A 24,988-nucleotide genomic window follows, 5' to 3' on the forward strand; every position below is an offset into this window, starting at 1 on the left:
TACATAGGTTATCAACATCTGCTTTCCTGCATCTTGTGACCTTACCTCCGTTCTTGCACATTCCACTGAAATAATGGCAAGAGGTAACTTTACATTAGAACGAAAGTGTTTCTGGGACAGTAAACATACATCAACACTCTGCTGTGAAAATCGATGCCAGACTAATTGCTGCCCTAAATTCTTACCAAAGAGATGATCCTGATCTGCGAAAAGTACAACGAATTTTATCACTTTCAAAGTGCTAGTCAGGCCTTTTACAAATAGAATGTTCTCACTTGAATACACACACACACACAATCACGCACACAGACACACCCCACTCAAGACACGTTTATTTCAAAGAACCTTCCCCTCCCCAGTCCCGGAGACCTTCAGTCACTCTCTAGAAGTAAATTCGGAACTTAAGAAGGAACATTCTATCTTTCAGTCCATCAGACTAACCCTCAGTATGCCCAGGACCAGCGTCAGCACCAGCTCCAATGTAATCTGCTTTCCTCTCTGCAAACAGCTTATGAGATTCTTCTGCCTCTAGATTTCCCAGGTTATCCAGGAGAGCGGTAGTAAACTACACCTCACCCACAGGCAACCCTCAAGGTTGCTTGAGCTCTCAAAATACGCATGTAGCCTTTTGCTTATATGTGTTACCAGCCAATGGAAACATCTGTTATTTAGTGCTATCGAGATCTAGGCCACTCACTTGACTTTAGTCGGTGGTCAAAGGTATAAGGTATTCTCAACCCTGTCTAGAGCCCATTACTGACTATTATGAAGTTTTATTCCCAATAGAAGGCTCTGGTTGGCAAGAAGAAGATATATGAGCACTGCAAAGGCTCAGTAAACAACAAAGGACTCATTGCTATATGGAAAGGTTCAATCACTAAAAGTCTGGCTCATACCCCTTTTAAAAGGGTGAAAGAGAAAAAGTTGTAAACAAGTTAGGTGTCCAACGGTCAGGGAACTGCTAACCTAATAACTCATTCAATGGAATGTTTGGGAGGCATTAAAAAAATTTATGAACAGTTTGTAACAACAGAAAAATGCTTATGTTTTCATTTTAAGTGAAAAGGGCAGGATATAAAAGTGTATAAACAACATACAAAAAATCAAATACTTGGAGAGAAAAAACTACATTTAAAGTGGTGAAGAAGAATTTTTCTCTTTCTTGGGCTCTGATTTTTCATAATATAATAATACAATTCATAAATGACACTGATAGAATTAATAATAATAATGTGTTATTGTATATGGAAAATTGGGTATAAACTTTATTTTGAAAATTTAAAAATTAAAAAACTGTTCAGAGGATGATTATAGAAGTAAATCACGCCTTTTTATCTGAAATAAAGTCACAGTATATTATTGGATAGCCACTGTGAGACTATTTCCTTCATCATTTTCACTTGGCTCTCTAGTCTTAGCTAAGTACTTGAAATTGAACATAAATGGGTATATCTTCCTTGAAAACAGGCATCATTGTATGCTAAGCACAGCTCAGACGAGTCTCATCACAGTAAAGGTCCTCTATAAATATTTGAAGAATGAATATAGTGAACACTCTTGATACATATTATTTTCAGGGGTTTCTTGCAAACAAATTACATGTATATCAACCTATGTAGAGATGAGAATTTAGTCAGCCATACCCCGCTGGTAGTAGGGGGAATAGAAAAAAATATATATTCATAATTGCTAAGACAAATGAAAAATGTTCCCATTTTTTTTCTCCTATTATCTTGTGTTTGTCAAACTATTTTGAGTATTTTGAAAGAGTTTTAACTTCTTCATTATCAAACTTATTTTTTTTTTTTGACGTTGTTTCCATAATTTTGCTGTCATGACATGAGTTATTTTGAAACTCAAAGTAACTCAACCCACAAAGTTGCAGCTATGAAAAAAACCTTTGGGTTCAGAAGTATAGAAAGCAAAATTAACAATCTAGGGCCCCTTTCCGCCCACATGGTGGCCTCCCTGCAGAAAAACTTCTTTCCTTGAACCATGTCAAGTCCTCTTCCCTTAAACTGTCTGAAGGACTATGATGAGATGTTTTAGGTTAACAAACAGCCTTTAAACACAAAAGATAAAGTAATGGGAAGGAGTTCAAACCCATCTCTTCTCAATACTTAGCGAAGCTGTGCTAATGAAATGAGACTTTTAATTGGGTATGGTGAGAAAGTACATGGTTAAGCATGGAGCAGTTTGAGGAAGGAGGGTGGGCCTGGACATGGGCATCTGGACAGCGGCTCAAGAGCATCAGGTCCTTGAGAGTTCAGGAGGAACAGTAGCAGGAGGTGACAGTAGATATAGAAAGAGCAGTAACAATGCAACAAATGTAAATACTTCTATTTTGAAATGCTGTTTGTGGACACTATTGCTGCTCAGACCTGATGCTCTCTTTAGTGGTTAGGAGCATCCAAGTCTCAGTGGCTATGGGCTTTGTTTCTCCAGCTTAGCACTGTGAATTTTCCTCTGAGCATACCTTAGGCCACTTAGGCCTGTTTCAGTGTAGGAACACGGAGCTGGAAGTGCCTGGGAGTGGGTGTTTCATCCCATTACCTGTAGGCTTATGGCCAAAGACTGCCTAGTAGGACAGTGTGAAAGTCCAGTGCCCTTGCCTGAGATGACAACAATCCAGAGGTGTAATTTATATTCCACAGCTCCCCTTGAGACCACATCAGGACTTCTGAAAGCATAACCTGCTAGGACTCTGGCCTTCTCTGTCCTGCCACCCCCACCACTTTACTGGTTTCTCCTGGGAGCACTTCCTTGATAAATAAGAAGCACACGAATCCTAGTCTCAAGGACTGCTTCTGGGGAACTATAATATAATACACCTTGGAAAGCAAGACTTGTTACCATTCTACTTTTCTCCTCCTTGTCATTTTCTGTTCCTGGATTCATTCCTCCCTGATACCAGTTTCCAGAACTTACAACATTATTCCTAAGGTTTATCTGCTGTGTGTATTAAAACAGCTATACCCAGCATAATTCTAGCAGAACTTAACACTTAAGAAACTATAATACAATTAATTTATGTACTTATATATTTCATTGCAAGGATAATTATACATTTTCTCAGATACAACACTTAATGAGTTCAGTGGCTTACTTCTCAAAAGAAAAGCATAAGTTGTCCATAATAAAAGAAATACAGGAATTTTAAGGGTATTACTATATTCTTTCTATAGCATTAAAAATCTATGCATGGAATAGTTAACTGAGAAGGTAAAACTTGTGAGAAAATGTCTTTTGGTAAATAATGGTGTTTTGTCACATGAATTGAGAAGGGTGCATGCTATGAAAACAATATCCAAATTCTCTGCAGTGTTCCAAGTTATAGGACATATTCTGTTTTATGTTTGTCCATGATGATTACAACTTATTTCTGCTTAGCATTTAGTACTTCTCTTTGATTAGTCTAATGATATTTTACTTTCTCATTTCCAAGTGTTTATCTTCAGTGTTTTCTTTCCATTTTCATTGTAGTAGAGTTTCATTTCAGCTTCATAATCTATTTGATCTCCATTTTTGTTTCATTACCATTTCTATGATATCTTGGCGTTCTTATACATAGTTAAACATTTTAAACTTCTTAAAAGGTATAAATATTTGATTAAGTAAATATAAATCCAAAACATTAAAATCCTTCATTGAGCTAAATTAACGCCCAGAATTGCATACAATTATTATAACACACTTAAATACTGCACTAAGTTCAAAGTAGGTGAAATACATTTAACATCCTACTTTGTAGAAACTATAAGCTTAATTAAAACAATAATTAAACAAATGCAGAGAAATAAATACAACTTATCTAGTCACAACTTGTTTCTCACCTTTCAATGTCAACAGGTATAATTTACTAATCTCTAAATGCTTACTTGTTCACTGGGGCAATACAACTGTTTCAAATAGATATCTAAATGGGATTTGGCTGGACAGATTGAAGATCCAGCTCATTACAGTTATCCTATGGGTCATTGTACTCTAAATTTCAATAAGTGATTTGCCAATGAATTCCTATTAGACAACCTGTCCTAATAGAAGCCTTATAGGCACTGCCTTCAGATTATGTAGATAAATAAGTCAGCTAAGTCATTCCCCGGATCCCACCTATTAAGTGAAGCACCAGTATTTATGGCATTAAAATCATATCTCACCCAAGAACAAGAAATAGAGTAATAATATGGTGCCACACATGGGCTTCTGCCTCCATCAATCAGAGTTTGCCTCTCTTTCTTTTATACTTCCTTTGTCTCTGTTCTACACAATAGCCATGAATGTTCCAAAATAAGATAGTATATAGGATTCTGTGTTAGCATTTACTATTTCAGAGTACCTCATTTATTTTACTTTTGTTCCTTTAAAAGGAGTCTTGAAGACTGAGGTTAGAGGTGAACTAGTTATTAAAGTAAAGGCAATTTCTACCAAGGTCGGTTTTTTCACAAGAAAAATCCAACACATTTAGAAAACCAAAACCTTTCAAATGATTTTACTAAATTAATTAGCATGTAGGTCATACTAACATTCCCATTAAAGGGGGCAAGGCGGTAGAAAAGGCAGCATATCATTTTATTGCTTTACACCACAATAGCTAATGCAATAAAAATGTTTATTTAATAAAACAAAAATCCTTGATCCTCCTGGCACTGACAAACCATTAGTACTATATTTTAAAATTTCAGAATTTCATTCTGACCAGGGAAATATTTTACAAAATAAATAAGACTGAATTATTGCTGCTCAGGAGGTCACAGGAATAACAAACATTTACCCAGAATGAATATATATTTGGAAAAAAGTCTTAATTTCATAGAAATTCATCAATACATATTTGTAACTTTCTCGGTAGGTCAAATCACAGTAATCTTTATGCCATTAAATGTAGCTTTGAGGTATGGATAATCGTTTAATAAGACTGCTTTTTAGACATACGTTCAAATGGGTTTTGCCCCTTCAAAATAGTCTCCTTGAAAACAACAAACTTATTCCAGTAAATCTATTGTTCAAATGCTTTTTGGAATTTTCACTCAGAAACTGCCAAATATTCTTTGAGACACACCTCAAAAAGCAAAACTCCTCTGAAGACATATGTGATTTTAGAGGAACAAAAGTCATTTTGAGCCCCTTGCTGTCTACTAACTTAGGTCAGAGCACTTGGTTAACATTTGGTTAAATTTTTGGGATGTTCTTATCAAATAATGAATCAATAAAGTTGTTTTCTTATATAGCTTTAAAGTTGTTTTGAAGTTAAAAACAAAATAATACTTTCAAAATTACTTTGAACAGTAGCCTATAAGGATCAAAGCAATCATTTTGAAAAATGGCATTAATTTGGAGTGATATGATGTGTTTTGGCATGAAATGATTCTCAGGTATATCATGTGCCTAGGAATTTGGTAATCTATTATTTCCATTCATTATATCTATTTCGCTGACTTCCTGACAAGTCTTTATTTCATTCACTCACTCATCTATCCGTGCATCCATCCATCCATCCACTTAACCATTCATTCCTTTATCCAACATTCTGTGAACTGTTACAATGTGTCAGGCTAAATTCAAGGCCAGAAGTTAAGTAAAACAAAGTCCCTGCTTCTCTTCTGTCTCCTTGGATTTTTCCCATAAATATTACAAATTTGACTCTCTGTTCTTAAATTAAAAAATGTGGAAAATAATTTGAATCTTAAGAAAAATATTTATTTTGTAACAAACTCTATTCTAAGAGAAAATATTCAATGAATTTACTAACTTTGAGATCTTGTGTTTTCCCTGTTACTGTCAACAACTAGAGTAACCTGTCACTTGGTTTTGAAACTCAATAAATTTTTCCCAATGAACTCATTATCCATCAATTAGGCATAGAAATGACTTAATCACCCAGCATCTCATTAACTGAGTTCTTAACCATATATTATTTTCTAAGCCTAATTTTAGAAGATAGCATATGATAAAACAAATTCATCTATCAGCTTATTTTAAGGAACACGTTCCAGATAATATTCTGGGATCAGTATCATTCAACCTAACACTAGTCATTCAACACTCAAATATGAGTAATTGACAAGGTGAATAATTATGCAGAAACATGATGCTGACAGACTGCAAAGATCTGTAATCCTTATGGATGAAACGTTATTCAGAATACAGTACTTGGACGAAAAGTATATTCTCCCCAGTGTTTTCAACAACAACAGATAACGGGTAAAATATTTTTAACCAGGATATGCCTTTAGGCAAAGCTTCTCATCTCTGGGTATCCAATAATTAAAGCTCAATACAAATAACCATTACATATAGAAAAGCACAAGCAAAATCTACTAATTATGGCATACAGATCACCCCCTCTATCAAGAGAAAAAAAATTAACATCTTAGCTTTCAGCTTTACATGCCACTATTTTCTGTTAGGAAATCATGAAATGATAAAATTGTCAAAGGTATTTTTTTCTAGAAAGATGCTAGTAAGTTTCAGTGATAATAAATGAATACATAAGAAATTACTTGAATGCAGTTAGACATGTTAAATTTTACAATATTCCTGAAGTTTTAATGGTCTTAACATCTATAGTAGGAAAAATATATAGAAGAAAAAGAATCACTATCCGTCATCATATTTCTCGAACTCCAAGCCTGATGTACTAAAAGAAGAATGGCCCAGTGACCAGGAGGATAGGGGAGGTTGGGTAAGCTTGAAAAGCGATGCTACAACATTTACATTGCATCCTTGCACCATACATATGCAACATTGGGTCATTAAATGTTTATAATCAATGAAGTGACAGGATCAACTTTCTGTTATTAGAAAGATCACTCCATTGGCAGTGATCTTTCTTTCATTAGAAGTGATATTCTGTTATTAGAAGATGGATTCAAGAGAAGGGAGTGGACAAAGGAAAGTTAAAGAAGGCCTGAGCTAAAATCATGATTACATAGAGAGAAAGGGAAGAAAGGACGGATATAAGCGACACTTGAGTAATGTACTGAGGTCCAACCCCACTGAAGTGTTTTCTTTTGTAGATTTACTTTTTTTTTTTATTTTTTATTTTTTTTGAGACGGAGTCTCGCTCTGCCGCCCAGGCTGGAGTGCAGTGGCCACATCTCAGCTCACTGCAAGCTCCGCCTTCCAGGTTCATGCCATTCTCCTGCCTCAGCCTCCCAAGCAGCTGGGACTACAGGCGTCCACCACCTCGCCTGGCTAGTTTTTTGTATTTTTTAGTAGAGACGGGGTTTCACTGTGTTAGCCAAGATGGTCTCGATCTCCTGACCTCGTGATCCGCCCGTCTCGGCCTCCCAAAGTGCTGGGATTACAGGCTTGAGCCACCGCGCCTGGCCCTTTTGTAGATTTTTATGGCCCAAACTGAATTGACCACACATCAACCTGCATGAGAAGAGCAGCTTAATACAAAAAATTCTAGACAGTAAAGATGTGATATGTTTCAAAACGAAGTTGCACAAATTATTTTTCAGGGGATGACCTCATAATACACCACCTCCAAACACAAACAATAGCATGTGCAAACACACTCCTCCCTTTACCTATGGAGCTTTAAAAGTAACAGAGTACTACTATATGTATTATTTCATGATCACAACAACCTTGCTGAAGTGGATATCATTATCCCCACTTTGCAGCTGAGCAAACTGAACACAAAGAGATGATTCTATTTGCTGGGGGCATTCCACTGTGAAGTGGTGGGCTTAACTCCAGATGCTCCTATGCTGAGGTATTGTTATCCTAACACCAAGTTTTAGTCCTGCCTGAAAGGCAGTGGTAGATTCTAGACTTCCAAAGGGCCTTTTCCAGAGGGTCTTCAATCTCCCACTTATTGACCATATAATCTTGGACAAAAAAGTTACTTCTTACTGAACTTCAGCTGTCGTGACAATAAAACAGTAACAAAAAGTGCCTTTGGCATTGTCCAGCAGTCTTATAAGTCCCAGTCTCCGTCAAATATTTGAAGATAGCTACAATATCAAGCAGAAATGTCACATAGGCCATGTTTCACAGATCAGCTTTGAAGTATACAGAGTTTGAAATTCTGAATATACCCAGAGGATTTGTTTATTAGACACAGAGTATAAGCATTGAGAAAGTCAGAGCCAAGGCCAGTATGTTTACTATTAATGAATATTAGTTATAGAGGCTAAATAATAACAGTTGGCTAGAAATCAATTAAGAAATAATATTATAAAAAGTCAGGAGATGAGAGGTTCAAGTGGTTGGATACACCCAATAGAATCAAATGTTGCAAAGAGGAAAAGCAGAGTGACTACAAATGACAACTTAAAAGTCCTGGCTCACACTTTAAACTGTCATCCATAAAACTGATAAAGATTAAAAAAGTTAATACACAGTTGTTAGTGACGGTCCAGGGAAAAGGGAAATTCACACTCTGCTCTTCAGAATGTCCACTGGAGTCATATAGTATCCAGTAACAAAAGCCCCAAAGTGTGTACACACTTTCCTAACAATTCCAAATTCAAGAAGTCTTCCCAAAAAAGTCAGAACTCTAGAAGCAACCTAAGGATACAAAAATATGGTGTTGAAGAAAAATTTATGGTAAATGGGAAAATTTAATAGAAATCATTGGTAAGGAGAATTCTGAGCAATGCTGAAGACATTTTATTCCCTCAAGAATACTGGCAGTAAACAGAAGGAAAGAGATCGGTAGAAAAGACATTAGAAAAATCCTGAGCCTGGGTTGGTCACTGAATTTTTTTTGACAGTTATTAAGTTTTAAAAATCCTACTGGGGTTCAAGAGTGTTGACATGTTTTCTCCATTGTGCTTTTATAGAAAGAGATACAATAGACCAGAGTTTCTTTAGCAAACAGATCAGGTACTCTGAAATCTCTAGTTAATCTAATGATAAACAAAGGTTGAGAATGCTTCTGGATTAGTAAGCTAGTGCATATTATTTAAGTACACTTATCTAGTTTTATTCAAAGTCATCCTCATAATTAGACAAAAGTAATGACTCCTAAGTAAGTCTGATATCAGGGTTGATAGAGAAGACAGTGTTCAGTTGTTGAGGATTTTTGGCGCATAACTATTGGCACAGATTTTCCTCAAATGGATACCTTAATCTAAATGCCATATAGTAAGGAGAAATAGTAATAAGGAAACTAACAACTAATTTTCTCAAAGTAACTGCAAACCGCCATACTCTGTATTTCTAATTAGGAAAAAACTGTGGCTTACAATCCCATCAGGCAAGAGCCAGGATCGTGTGAATATTATCCTTTATCCTCTGGGAAAACAAACCCTATGGCTAACTTGGTCCATGTAAAGAACATATATTGTTTTGGAAACGAATTCTTTTTTTACTCTCCTTTTCTCTCAAGGTTATGGGTTACCTATTTTGTCCTGTGGAATGTTTAACAACAAACACACTTGAAGACCCATTTTCAACAGGTTTTGCCAGTTTCAAAGAGCTAAGGAGTCACTGCCTGGTGGGTCATCCACTTCCGACCGAGAAGGGTGACCCAGATGATGGGCACTGATGCCCTCAGCCTTCTTCACTTCAGTAGAATTCATCTGGCCTTTTTTTGGTTTGTTTCCAATGTAGGTAAATGAGCTCTGCAAATATTAACCGGTGTCAGGCATGCTGTGAGCCTCTTCCTAACGAGGCCCTAAGGATGTAAGCTGGAGGAGCTATTTCAGCTGGTCTAAAGGCACTACCTAACAGTCAGACTTTTAATTTCACTTAAGTGCAAATCAGAGAAGGATAGTCCTGGAAGGCTTTTCAAATATGAAGGAATAAACTCAAATCATAGCATAATTCAGTTCATGACACAATAGGGCTTTCAGAAATGACCTAAGGCAAATGATAAGGCAATGATTAAAAAAAAAAATCCCAAACTAGTCACACAGCATTATGAAGGTCTGTTAGTTTGAAGTGCTCCTTTGCAGACGCATCTACATTTATCTTAATAAACAGTAGGCCTGATCCAGGATCTGGGAAGTAGTCATATGATAATAATGATCTTGGTGCCCGATCTATTTGAAGACACTGTATTAGAGAAGATCAAACTTCAGCAAAGTTCTTTTTGTCTACTCATCACACTCCTGCATTTCGGGCCTTCTAATTTTTAATTCCTTTTTTTTTTTTTTTTTTGGTATTTATTCTGAGCTTTATTCTACAATCTCTGCCTTGTAGATGCATACCGCATTATCTGGCTTGGGTTGTAAGCTCCTAGAATACAAGGATTCTGTCAGTCTAAATGGCTTTAAAGAGTATGAAAACAGCATGGGGCATGGGTCTTCAAAATGTTTTCTGATGATGATTAATCTTTTCTGAAAAGTTAGCAGCAGCCAATCAAATGATGAAAATAATAATTTTTTCTTTAGCCTCTTGTTCAGTGCTCTCTTTTATCTGCTTTAAAAAGCATATGTATGGATCTCTGTCTCTCTTTCTCTTTCTCTCTGTCTTTGCCCATTTATCTATCTCCATATTTCTCTCTATATCTCCAGGCAGAGAAAAGTAGCTGGATGCCCTGATTCTGCAATTTGTGAAAAAACCAAAAGGCAGACATCATTCAAATCATTTATCAAAATTATTTCAATAGAAGAGAAATTATATGGTAGAAATTAAATGGTATAGTATATGATACAGGTTATTTCAGTACTTTAATACAAAAATAATCATAGATATTTGCCCATGGAGCAAACAATCCTCTACTTATGGTCTCAGAGAATGATCTCTAGTGAGGAAATATTGCATAAGTTTGTACCTTTCACTCCATTTTCTTCAACGAGTCCCCAGGTACACAATAATACAGTGTTCTATGATACAGAACACACTGGCTGTTACGAGACAGAAGTAAAATACCCATCAGTAGAATTGAAGCTGATGTTTTCTTGTTCAAACATACACATTTCAGAGTGTATAAACTTAAAGCTTTCTTCCTTAAATTACTGTCACGTCTAAACATTACAATAATATATGCTTTCCTTTTTAATTAAAAAAGCTCCAACATACATATATATTTTATCTAATTTCTCACTCCTAGGCATATAATATTCACTTTTGAAACCAAAATGATCATTTAACTTATTTACCAAGGAGAAAAATAGTAATGTTGTCTACTTAACTGTATGCCCTATAAAATTCGGTTAAAGGAAAAAATTGTAAATTAGATTCACCTGTCCCAGTTGCTGATTCCTCTGGTGTCCCTGAATGGAAACAAGTACTTAATTTATACCAAATCACTATCCATGAGCTAATTATCAAGTCACTACTTCTGTATAAGTGTTTATGACAAGAAAGTGAAAACTGAGGAAATAGACTGGCAAATATTTAAAGGTTACTTTTCACCTGTGCTACCTAAATGCTTCCTACCTCAATATATTGCTTCATTCCCCTACTTTTCTGTTTTAAATTATGAATTGTTGGTAAAAAGTGGTTAATATGTTATTTGTTTAAATGCTTTCAAATAAAGAATTCTTCTCTACGACATAGTTTCCTGTTATATTGAGTGGAACTAACGGCAATTTGTTCTCATTATTTTACCAGAAGGTATCTTTGAAAGTAATATATTTTTTAAAAAATCCAGAGTGTAAGAAAGCAATATAAAGTATGTTTAAAGGCATTTTTTTAAGTATACAGGAAACTAAATATATTTCTAGATATCTTGCAAACACCTTTTCCTTGCATCATTTATTTACAATGGGTACATAAACACAGTAACATTCACATTTTCAAAGTGATATTTCAAAAACTTAGTGAGCACACCTAGTTAACATTTGCCTTATTTCTGTGAGGTAAAATAATATCTATTATTAAATGTTTTGACATCATGTGTTCCCATGGCAACATAATCAGTTTTTCAATATAACAAACATTTGCTGATTGCTTAGTAATGTGTAAAGCATGGAATTATGGGCTACGGAGCTTATAAAATAAACACACACAGTTCCTGCCCTAAAGATGCTTAAAACTGAAGGATAATTTATTTGCATTTACGAATCCCACAAATGTTTCATAAACCATAAAAATTCCTATTTTATTTCTGAAATGATATTCCGTATCAGAGTATTCTAGATTATTCAGATTTACCAGTCCAATGGATTCAAATATTGCTTTTAGAAATTCAATGCCCTCATTTTCACTGTTTTTATTCTAATGGATCAAAATAACTATAAGTCAAAATGTATGTGATGCTTCTATTGCATAGTTTTTGATTTATGAAGGAGTACAAGATAACTGCATTTCTTAGAGTCTTAAAAGGAAGTATAGAAGCACATCAAAGGACAGGGTTGAGAAGGGCATTCCAAGCATGCAGAAATACACAGGAAAAGGTGTGTAGGTTGATATGGCTGGAGTTTGGAAGAGCCAACGGTGGGAAAGAGGGGAAGAGGAAGAAGTGTAGGAAACAGTTGTAGAAGATCATCGTTAAGGGGTAGTAGTTATTGGTTTAACAAATCAAGACTTTTGAAGCCATGCTAAGGAGTTTATACTTAATCAAAAATTAAGGGAGGTCACCAAAAGATGTGATGGAAAATAGAGATATATATGAAACCCATGAGATTAGGGAAGATCTGACAAACATGTAGAGGATGTTTTGGAAAACAACCATCCTAGAAGCAGAGATATGTTTAAAGAGATAGTACAATAACCCAGGAAAACATCATTAAGGTAAATGAACTGGGGTAGTGGAAGAAGAGACATAGAGGAGGGACTGGGCTGGAAAGAAACGGAGAAGGAAGAAGGGAGAAGGGAAAGAATATGATCACATTTGATGTGGGGAAGGGTGGTGGGTTGGGAATGACAAATGGGTTTTGGCTTGAGTGCCATTTGTAAGTAAGAGATGGAAAATACAAGAAGAGGAGTGACTTTTATGTGTTTCTTCATAGAAGAGGGAGAGAGTAGTGTGGAATCATGAATTGTTTGAGACATACTATGTTTGAATTGTCTGCAAGATATCCAAGTAAAGATGTTCAGCCAGACAATGGATATACAGACCTGCCGTTCAAGAGAAAAGTGTGAGGTGGAAATATAAATGTGTGTGTCATTAGCATATATGTTGACAAATGAAATCTTGAATGTGAATGAGATTCTCAGGAAATACAGAGCAATACAAGAAACAGTGAGAGAGATAGCATTAAAACAACTGTGGCCCTCCTAATTTTCCAAGCCTTACACTAATAAGATTACCTAAGTTTTGACGAGAATTAACTCCATTCATGTCACCATTATCTATAGCACCTCTTTCTTCTCATTGTTATTTGCCAGTGATTTCAAAACTCAGTCCTATTTTTGCTTATTTTAATTTTGTCCCATTTACTATCACCCAAAATCATGTTTTTAAGACTTATGCATGCTATTGCATATAAAGCTAGTTCATTCATTTTAACTAACATGCATTGTTTTCATGCTCTTTGTTTACTCATTGCTCCCTTGGTAAATATCAGATAATTTCTACTTTTTTGCCACCAAAAACAGTGTTGCCTTATCTCACCTCTTTGAGCACATAAGCAAAGTGTTCTATGAGGAGGTATTTACTTGGAACTGGAATGACTCAGCACTCAGAATGCCCAGTCATATGATTTCAGGAGAAAGGCAGTGAGGCGGAGGGTGAGTGAATATGAAAGAGGAAAATATGCTTCTGAAAGAAATAATATATATGAAAATATGTTTAAGCCGTAAAATGTTATTTGGATGCTGGCTATTATTAACTTTATTTTCTTTCTTTCTAAACCAACTTTATTATATTCAGTTCTTGTCTGTGTAATATGACAAGGATCAAAAAGTTACTCATTTCTCAAATGACATTCTATCTTTAGGAGGATAACAATAGTTGTGTGATTTTTTACAGGGAAATCATGGTGAAATAAATTTGGGATGTGATACATAATATGTGCATTTCCTACAGGATTGAAATTCCTATTAAATATATTAAAAGCTCCAAGAATTATTATTTAAGTTTGCTTAACTCAGTATTTGACAAACTTATTTCACCTAGGAACCTCTTCCAAACACAGCTATTAACAATTTATAGAACTAGTGGCCTGTGGAGCAGGTTGGAAGAGATAAGCTGAATTCGGAATTCACTGCTGAGCTGATAAAACCTTCAGAAGCAGCACTGTGATTTCTGCTGGCCCGGCCCTTCTGGACTTGCCCCTGGAAATGCGATGTTAATGTGTCCCTTTCCACTCTTTCCCTGACTCTGCCACATTCTGAGACTTCTACTTGAGAATCTATCACAAAGGAAAATAATTTTTGTCTCTCAATGCCAAATCTTAAATGGATCTGCAGAAGGTACACATTTTCTTTGTTTTACTAAAAACAGCCACTTATTATTCTAAATATTTATTTTGTTTCGATGTAGTCCAGCTATTGAGATCTTTATTTTCTTTAACAAACATGACATAGTACTTACTATATGTCAATCACTATTTTCTTTAATTATATACATCCCCTCAACCATCCTATAAGAGTCTAATTATCCCCAGTTTGCAGTAGGGCAAGGTGGGGCTCAGAGAGAGAAAGGGAAAGAGCCAGGGTGCAAACCCAGACATTTGCTGGTTCCTCAATGTTCTCACTGCCATCTGGCCCCCAAAAGCAAAGCACAGACTGCCATCTCTTAGAGGAAAGGATGTTCCTTCTTTTGGCATCACCTCAATTCTTTTTTACTTTTCAAAGAAGGGAAGGCAAGGGGCTGAGGGGAGGGAAACGGAGATACATTTCTGTTTTCTGGTATTATTATACATTATTTAAAACTTATGCATATTTTGGAAAACTAGTTGACCTGACAAGAATAAGTCAGTCTAAACTTGTAGAGTTAAACAGTCCTTCCATGGTGAGATTTTAGATTGATTCAGAGTTGTGTTAACCTAATGACCGATACACTTTATTTCGGATTGTAGTAAATAACAACAAAGCTAGGTTTTATGATGCTTTTGTCCTACTAAATGTGTGTCAAAGTCATTTACAAACCCATTTGGTGTTATTCTTATCCTTGAGGTTTATTTATTTGCTTTTTAAAATATATTGTATTGTCTCATTGAAAAAAAATCGTCAACAGAAATAATTGCAAGGAAGTGTGGAAAAGATCAATGACCTGTAATTTGTATTTCAATAGAGATACTAAAATAAGCTGCTTTTATTCTTGATTTATTTTAGAGGATGGTTTCAAAACCTTCTTTTGACAGCTACCACAACCCTATACTAAAGCAAGAACCGCTTAGAAAATATCTCACTCTCCCAAAATATCAATAAAATGAGCAAGAAAAATTAGCTTCACAGCAGGCCACTTTAATGAGACACGGAAGAAAATTGGACAAGGCAGATAATATGATGCCTTTTGGAATATAATAGAGAATAGAATTAGTAAGTATAAAAGAAGCCCCATCGTTATATAAATCAAACTCCCAGGGAGGGAGGAAAACCTTACATATCTATGAAACGATGGGCAGGCATGCATGTGCCTATAGGTACAAAGGATTCATTCTTGTGTATGTATTTCTGTATGTGGATGCAAATGTGTCCATATAGATTGTTCCATGTAAAACCTAGTATGCTATCCCTATCACAACAACAAATAAACATTATTACTACAACCCAACTTTCCAAAAAAAACTATTACTACTAAGATAAGGGTATGTGTAGCTCTTGAATGTAATGGAACATTTCCTAAGTAGACAAATCAACTGCTTTCAAAAATGAAACTACACTGTAGAAGAAAGTGAAGTGATTCTTATAGTGAATAGCGAACACCACATAAAAATTAAGAATCTCTTAGGATTAAAAGGTCCTTCTCAAGTAAATAAAAGTCATTTTTATTATGACAGACATAAAGGTCACCAACTTTTGCTATATTCCCAGTGGAAGAAAATAAGGTACTGATTTATAAATGTATTATTTAAAATTTCACATGCCTAACAGAGACATCTTATAGAAAACTTCATGAGATATTTTTAAAGTCTTCAGGAAAAGAAATTCACTTCAAATCATTATTGTCAAAATCCATTATCAACTCTCAAGCAGGTCATAAAGACTCTGAGCTATGACTTTAAAAATTCAAGCTGTTATATAGTAAATTCTCACTCCAAGTCAGTTCCTCAGAGATCGTTTTTTAAACAAGTGATACTTCAAAAGAAACCACTATCCACAACTGTTTTACTTGGGCATTGTCTTCATAGTGTTTCCAGGGCATTAGCATCTTCACACACAATGTGTTCTGGTTCCTGTCCTCGTTCATTCATCCAACATGTATTTTACATGTAGTGTCCAGCACTAGGCTAAAGACAGAAAACTAGACAAGAAACGAGAAGTATTAAAACTGTAGTGGCTCTGTAATTAGAAGGACCTAGATTAGGATGCCACGTGCAATGCTGCATAATAGTAGCCTTGAGCAAATTATCCCCCTCGAAGATGTCAAGGGTCTTCTAGCCCTTTGTTTATAAACTTTGTTTCACTATAGATACATATTAAGCAATGGATCTGACTGATCTAAGCTATGTTATGCCATCCTCACCACCCCAATCTCAAGGCTGTCCAGCCTTATACCTGTCCAGCTATTTGGAGGGCTGGTAGAATGAGTTCATTAGGTGTATTTCTGCCTGAACCACAAAGGGCATTGTGGGAGAGAGTAATAACAGAGGCTAATAAACTAAGTGTAAGGATCATGCATTTTTTTCAGAGGACAGTGGCACCTTCCAGTACAGCAGGTTTTATGGCTTAAGATTGTTTCCTGCCCCCGCCATTTTTCTCAGGAACTCATGTCAGAGTCCTGGGGAAACAGAAAGACGAAAATGAAATAAAAGAGTGGTTTCACAGCATTCAGGAGGAACACTGGAAACACAAGGCAGCTCTCCTCTGCCGTCCACAAAACAGCAGGCAGCGCTAGTGCAAGGACAGGGAACTTGCGTCACATCTGCAAGGCAACCCATAGGGTGGCCGGTGACATTCCTGCATTAGTCAGCGCAAAGGAGGAGAATGGGGCAAATGCCACAGAACAAGCCAGGCGCCATGCTTGTGAACACTCATGAGACCCAGTGTCAGGTGGGAAGAAGACAGAGGAGTAAGGGCAGGAGTCACTGCACTTCTCGATAAGGAAAACCGGATTTTACCCTCAGACATACACAGCACCAGGAGAAGCAGACTTAAAATGTGCCCTTAGGACCTCTGTCACTTGTGTTCCATGTGTTTCTGATGTCATTTGCAGCCCACTGCACACCCCGTCGGCCCACACATGCACCTATTTGAATTTGGGTGATAAAACTTGAAAACCAATGAGATTTATAGTACTTGGTGTGCATTTAAACAAAAGGTCTCCATGATTTTTAATAAATTATCAAGGGCATTATGAATACACATGGTACAAAATTATCTCCCCAATTGTCAGGAATAATGGAATTTGGCTTTTAGTAGTGTAGTCAAAGTGAAGAACTGGATTAAGAGGACACAGCATATCGCGGTGCCACTAATGAGATGCCTTGGCCAAGCCACTGCTGCATCTACCTACACTACTTTATCTGCAACATCATTATAAATTCATGTGGAATAGACGAATAATTGCCCCTTCCCCAAACCACCATAACCTAGAAATGTGGCTTAGCAAATAGCTATCCCACTGAAGCACCATTTCTAGCTCTTCTTGCTCTAGTTGGCTGCCAGAGTACAGGGGTCCTAGGTAGGCTTGGTTGTTAAACTAGGTGCTGTAGTAATGGGAAAAAATGAAACTTTCATAGTTTATTCCCTACTTATTTTGCTCTAAGCCTTTCCCTCTGCTCCCAAGACCTATTTTTTTGGCGAACTTCTAATAGTGATTTTGGTTTTTTCTTTTATTTCATTGGCCAATAGACAGTTTTGTTTGTTTGTTCGTTTTTTTTTTTTTTTTTTTGGAGGCAGAGTCTTGCTCTGTCGCCCAGGCTGGAGTGCAGTGGCCCAATCTCGGCTCACTGGAACCTCCGCCTCCCAGATTCAAGCGATTCTCCTGCCTCAGCCTCCCAAGTAGCTGGGACTACAGGTACCCGCCACCACGCCCAGCTAATTTTTTGTATTTTTAGTAGAGATGGGGTTTCACAGTGTTAGCCAGGATGGTCTCGATCCCCTGACCTCATGATCCACCCACCTCGGCCTCCCAAAGTGCTAGGATTACAGGTGTGAGCCACCGTGCCCAGCCAGCCAACAGACAGTTATTAAAGTGTTGACAATTATTTGCTCAGTATTTTATGAGGCAATGGAGAAAAACGAGACAGAAACAGCTTTCATATTCGGTTTCTGAAGGAAGCAATCCTAATGCAATGATAACACTGAGTGTTTAGCATGGAAGTGTGAATAGGGGGTTAGAGAAGCATATAAAGAAGGGACACTTTGGCCAGGTGCAGTGGCTCATGCCTGTAATCCCAGCAATTGGGAGGCTGAGGCAAGAGGATTGCTTGAGCCCGGGAGTTCAGGGCCAGCCTGGGCAACACAGCAAGACCCCATCTCTATTTTATAAAAAAAGAAGAAATGACCCTGACACACTCTGATTGAAGGGCAAAGTTTCCATTTTCACAGAAAAAGTGGCATTTAAGTTGAGTCTTGAAGTAAGGGTTAGAGTTTATGGGGTCTTCTACAGAGAAAGACAAAATTAAGCAAAGGGCAGAAAATGTGCATAGATGCTAGAGAATATGAGAACATGCCACTTTGAGGAATGAGGGATAATATACTATAGTTGGAGAATATGTGTGTGTGTGTGTGTGTGTGTGTGTGTGTGCATGCGTGGTGTAAGCAGGCTTGGGGATTGGAAGTAGCAACAAATTCTGTGAACTAAATTTGCATTTAAACAAATCCTGGAGAGTCCCAGGACTTCAAGCAGGGGAGTCATAGGGTAACATTTCCTTTTAGAAAGTTTCAGTTTGGGCCAGGCATGCTGAGTCACACCTGTAATCCCAGCACTTTGGGAGGCTGAAGCAGGAGGATCTCTTGAGCCCAGTAGTTTGAGACGAGCCTCGGCAACATGGTAAAACCCTGTCTCTCCAAAAAACTACAAAAATAAGCCGGGCATGGTGGTGCATGCCTGTGGTTCCAGCTACTCAGGAGGCTGAGGCGGGAAAATCACCTGAGCCCAGGGAGGTTGAGGCTGCAGGGAGCTCTGTTCATGTCATTGCACTCCAGCCTGGGTGATAGAGGGAGAACCTGTCTTAAGAAAAAGAAAAGAAAAGAAAGATAAGAGAAAGAAAAATAAAGTTTCAGTTTGGATCGGAGGAACTGAAAGAGGGAAATCAGTGAGAAGGGTCGTTCACAGCAACAGGCAAGGGATTCCCTCCTGGCAGAAAGAGAAAAATCTCTGAGGGAAAAGCAGGAAGATGCAGCAAGTTACTGTCCCCACCGTGAAGAGGATGTGAGATTTCAAACATCAGAAATTTCAATTCAAATGAGTTTGAAAGAAGCAAACAGGTCCAATAAAAGAGAGTCAATTATGCTATGAAAGCAGAGTTTTCTCAAGAGAATGAGAAAGGTCATCGATTCCCGGGGACAGGGAGGCTAAATCTTTATTATTTTCCCCTCAATGAAACTTTATTATTAAAAGCACCCTAGGAATCTTTTCATAAATTAGGTGCTAGTGGTAGAAGTCTCACTTTTTAATTTCCTACAGCAGAAATTCCAGAAGTTAAAAATCATGTTTACTGGGAGGAAAGGGGGAAAACCTAGAGAGAGACATTAGGAAGTTGAATTCCAAAAGGGTGGTCCAGAGTATCCACAGTCACACTCCCGTGCCATCTTCCCCTCCTTTCATCTCATATAACCCATCGCATCGTCCCACCCTCTCGCACATGTGTACACTTGAGTTTTGAGCCATACATCTTGCAAAGTCTGTCAACTGACAGCCTAATAGCATGAAAGAAGTATCTGCAAACAAGATGGTTTCAAGCCATTGCTCATGACCCCGAACAAATCAGAGCCTGGTTCCCGTTGCAGTTTGGAGTCTCCCCTTTAATCACTTCACTGGGCAGATTGATGTGACACTTATGAAATAAACTAAGAGGTCTGTTTTCCAGCTATCTACCGGTCTCATTGACTCTTTCCCTAACAGTTAAGTTGAGCTTGTCATATTTTGAGACCTAATCAATGGATAAATGAGGGGCAGCTGATATGCTGGCCTTTTCTGCTCATATTAGTTATTCATAAGGAATGCAGCCTTTTCCAGCTTTCTACCTGGTAATCATTGAGGAGTATTCATATAGCAACATGGTGAGGTTAAGAGCTAAGGCCATGGTTATCAATCTTGGGTGCACAGAAAAAATTGCCTGAGGAGTTCAGTTGTTGCCTGGGTCAGGGCGGGGGAGGTGATATTTTAATATTTTAATACGGATGCTTGGGCCTTAAACCAAACCTAATAAATTAGAATTTCTGGGTGTGAGGCTCAGGCATTTTTACGAACATCCACTGTAAAATTCTGATGTTCAGTCATAGTTAGGAATAAGAAGTTATCCCAGATATTCACCCAGTTACTACCAGCCATGGAAAACATGGATCCACAAAGCAATGTTTCCCTGGGAGAAGCATGCAAAAATGCAATTTCCTGGAAATTACTGAGCCCTACTGAATCAGTGTGACCCAGAAATCTAAGGGTGTTTTTGTTTGTTTTGTTGTTTTTTTGTTCGTTTGTTTTTGTTTTCATTCTTGTTTTATTTATTTGTTTGCTTGTTTATTTATTTCTGAGACAGTCTTGCTGTGTCGCCCAGTCTGGAGTACAGTGGTGTAATCTCAGCTCACTGCAACCTACACCTCCTGGGTTCAAGTGATCCTCCAGCCTCAGCCTCCCAGGCAGCTGGGATTACTAGTGTGCCCCATCATACCTGGCTAATTTTTGTATTTTCAGTAGAGACGGGGTTTTGCCATGTTTGCCCAGGCTGGTCTCGAACTCCTGAGCTCAAGCAATCTGCCCAGCTTGGCTTCTCAAAGTGCTGGGATTACAGGCATGAGCCACTGCCCCCGGCAGAAATCTGAGTTTTGACAAACTTCTTAGATGAATTTTTGATTCACCACCACCTTTTGAGAAACACTCTAAAGGACTCACAAATAGCTGCTTTGTTTTCTTACTATGCCATTTCCAGCAGATGTTATCATTATTTGGGAAGACAGAGGGCGTCTGGGAGATCTCAGTGAGACCTAACCAATTCCTATTCCAGACATTAGTAATGAAACAGAACAGGGGGAAAAAACACACACACACACACACAAAACAAAAACGGAGGAAATAATTTTTCTGCCTTAAGAAAAGAGAACTTTGGGAGGCTGAGGTGGGCGGATCACCTGAGGTCAGGAGTTTGAGACCAGCCTGACATGGTGAAATCCCACCTGTACTAAAAATACAAAATTAGCCAGGCATGGTGGCGGGTGCCTGTAATCCTAGCTGCTCAGGAGGCTGAGGCAGGAGAATCGCTTGAACCAGGAGGCAAAGGTTGCAGTGAGCCAAGATTGCGCCATTGCACTCCAGCCTGGGCAACAAGAGTGAAAGAAAAAAAGAAAAGAAAAGAAACACTACTTAATGGAGAAAATAATCACCAAGCACCCAATGAACAAGATTAGAGAGCCACAAAAAGAAAAGTGCAGAAACGGGAAGGGGGTACCTTGCAGCCTGTCTTCTTGGCAAGTCATACTTCTGGAAGTTCATGTTCAGAGACTAAAAGCTACGTTTTGATTAGGAAGCATCCCGTCACAGGGCCCTACCCCAAAGCTCAAAAGTGTACTCCAGAGTTGTCCAAAAACTACATGCAGCACGCAAGTATCTTCAACATTTGTTAGTTATATTTAGCATCATACTTTACACAGCAATTAAAGTTAAATATTCCTTCGCTTCACCTCATATTTTGTCCTTTTGGCGTCCATGTTGTTCAGTTCTCTAACATCTTTCATGCAGTAGGAACAATTTTCCAGCAGTTTTGCACATAGTATTTTCAGTTCAACCACAAGGACTGTGTGATATCTAAGTGGGGAATCCCATAAAAGAGAAAAGCAACCCAAAACAAAAATAAAACTGGGACATACCAAAAAAGTACGATGGATATTTGGGGTGACAGTGTTTCTCTGGAAGCAGTACTCTCCTCTCAGAAGCTGTTTCCACAAGGGTGCAAAAACCGTCAGTTTCCTGTGCAGTAAGCACAGTGCATGCACGCTGGAAGCAAAGGTCTAAGGTCTTACATAAATACACACAGACACACCCTCATCCCTTGTATCTTTGGGCTATAAAATGCCATCTATAATCTATAAAATAGACTACATATATATCATCTACATCATATATATTTTATATGTATGTATGTGTGTATATCTGTAGATCTATATATCTCTATCTATATTCCTCACATTCACTCCCTGTCCATCCCCAGTGGTCACTACACAAAGGCACAAGATTTGTGGAGCCAACATGAGAGGGACCAACTGCCTTAGACCAGAGTGTGGACCATAAGATACCTCAAGAAAATAAGGAATAGGTGTTACCATTATCTCCTGACTATACTGAAAATAAAAATGGTTTTCACTAGAGAGAGCTTCCCTAATGCCACAGATTTTGTATCTAGGGGCCTCTGTTACAAAAGGGAGCCAAGCAGCCTGACCTGGGCAATGACTCCTCTATCATGAAGTGAGCTAGTTTCTCTTCTAAAGGCAAGAGCCACCAAGATCCATTAAAAAAAGAAAAGAAAAGAAACTCTTGAGACATCAAAAATTGAGATTAAACACTAAATGATAAGGTTGGGGACAGTGGATCAAACCTGTAATCCCAACACTTTGGGAGGCTAAGGTGAACAGATTACTTGAGTTCTGGAGTTCAAGACTAGCCTGGGCAATATGATGAAACCCCATCTCTACAAAAAATATAGACATTAGCTGGGTGTGGTGGCACGTGCCTGTAGTCTCAGATACTTGGGAGGCTGAGGTGGGATAATCACCTGAGCCCGGGAAGTTCAGACTGTAGTGAGCCATGACCATGCCACTGCACTCCAGCCTGGGTAACAGGGCAAGACTCTGTTTTGGGGAAGAAAAAAAAAAAAAAAAAAGAAACCCAAAGATAAAAAAGTCAGGGTCGGGGTGTACATTTACAGTAGAAAGCACACACATTTAAATTTTCAAAGATGAGTAGAGAGAAACAGTGTATGTTAAATATTATTTAAATACATAGTGCTTTGTCTTAAACTAAATCATTGGCCACAGGTGAATGTCATTACAGTCCACTGTGGTTTAAGAAGCCCGCTACAATGAGCAAATTGCCTACAATGTGATTGTATGGCTGGTGCAAATAATCATACGGTCTATGATCCACGGATTAAACGGGCTTTGAGTTTAAATGAAGACAGTCCACTGCTACATCCAAGCTCCTCACTGCAGTGGGAGTCTGCTCCTGTTTCTGGTATTTTCTTATATACATAGTATTAGGGGCAAAGATGTGGTGGCAAAGTGGAAGTCCAAGAGAATCTTGAACTTAGATGTCCTGGGTTTCCCATATTTTGAATTCCCCAACCCTTCTAACACTCTAGTCCTTGGATCTGCAGCTTCAGATTACAGATAAACAGCTTATTTCTGATGATTACTTGTCCACCAATAGACCAAACCATTGTTTTAGGATGTGGTAATTTGTAGTACTTCACAGTACGTTCAGAGCAGTCAAGTTTTTGTTGTTGTTTTTGTTTTGTTCTGTTTTGTTTTTGTCATCAATTTAGTTTAGAATTTGGTAACTGAATGGAATAATCACAGGTCACTTCTTTATTCAAGTCCAGGTTGTGTTTGAAATACATCTTAAACCAAAGTAAGAACAAAACAAAAGCATTGCTTGGGGTTTTTTATGGGCTAAGGGATGATTAACATTATCTCATTCATTCTTCTCACTCACATAATTAGGGAGGTGCTATTACTACCTGCATTTTTTAGCTGAGGAAACAAGAAATATAGAGGGTAGAAAACTTGCTTAAGATCCCATAGCTGCCGTATCCATGTCAGAGCCCAACTTCAGATACAGGCAATCTAATTCCAAAGACCCCTTTTAACCACCATATTTCTATGTCTCATCTAGAGAGTACACTCAGGGCCGGGCGCGGTGGCTCAAGCCTGTAATCCCAGCACTTTGGGAGGCCGAGACGGGCGGATCACGAGGTCAGGAGATCGAGACCATCCTGGCTAACACGGTGAAACCCCGTCTCAACTAAAAAAAAAGAGAGTACACTCAGAAAAAATCATCATAAATACCCTAGAAAATGCAAATGTGATGTTTAAATTCACTGTGATACTTTATGGGGTATTGTCTAAACAGAATATCATAGAAGCCTGAGTGCCAGGATAACCTAGAAATAGATCTCAAGGTTTCTATCTCCGTAATAATCTCTCTACATTTTGGACTTAGAGTCATGCTACTATTTTCATATTTAAAGGATTGTTTTTATATTAAAGTGATGACTGTACTCAACTCTTTCTCCCATAAGTATATTCTGTGGGGGACTCTTAAGATAGTGCTCATATAGATAATGGTGTAAAATTTTAGCCTGAGGGCTAAACAATAGGTCTATTTTCCCTGGGATAATAAAATAAATAACACTCACAGGGTCACTAGGCTCTTGTAAAACCAGTCATTGACTCTTTCTCATTCAAAAGATACACTGCGATAATTGACCGAGGACTATGTTTTAACGTGTCTGTTTCAATAGGATCCTTACCAGAACATCAGAATAATACCAATCCTGAATAGCTTTGCCATTTGTTTCAAGGATGAACATAGCACTTTAATTTTACAAACAGTGTGTCATTGCTGCCACACTCCAGGGCAGTCCAGGACAAAGGCAGTGAAACTGAAAACACTTGAAAATTCACAGTCATCAGTCAACAGCATTAATTGAGTGTCCATGTGGTTTGGAACCACAGTAACAAACTTTCTTTACGGAAGTTCAGTTCCAAACACCCAGTGTCATCTTGAGAGCACATCAGCCAACTTTCAGTTTGGAAAGTACGAACACCTAGAGTAACAACACAAGAGCTCGACTTTTTTTTTTTTTTTCCATGTAAGCAC

At 37.8% G+C, this 24,988-nt stretch overlaps 1 protein-coding gene across 14 annotated transcripts in view; it reads right to left on the reverse strand.

Annotated features, from left to right (window-relative positions):
* The window catches only part of SOX5 (SRY-box transcription factor 5), a 1,038,891-nt gene that overhangs the window by 623,235 nt on the left and 390,668 nt on the right, over positions 1-24,988 (reverse strand). The window contains exon 1 of one of the 14 annotated variants that reach the window (XM_021923250.2): positions 10,733-17,839. The exons of the other annotated variants lie outside the window; for them this stretch is intronic. The gene's annotated coding sequence lies outside the window, so the exon portion shown is untranslated. Of the gene's footprint in view, positions 1-10,732; positions 17,840-24,988 lie in introns of those variants that run through there. 14 annotated transcript variants of the gene reach the window in all.

The sequence above is a fragment of the Papio anubis genome, chromosome 9 (assembly GCF_008728515.1).
Source record: "Papio anubis isolate 15944 chromosome 9, Panubis1.0, whole genome shotgun sequence".
NCBI lineage: Eukaryota > Metazoa > Chordata > Mammalia > Primates > Cercopithecidae > Papio > Papio anubis.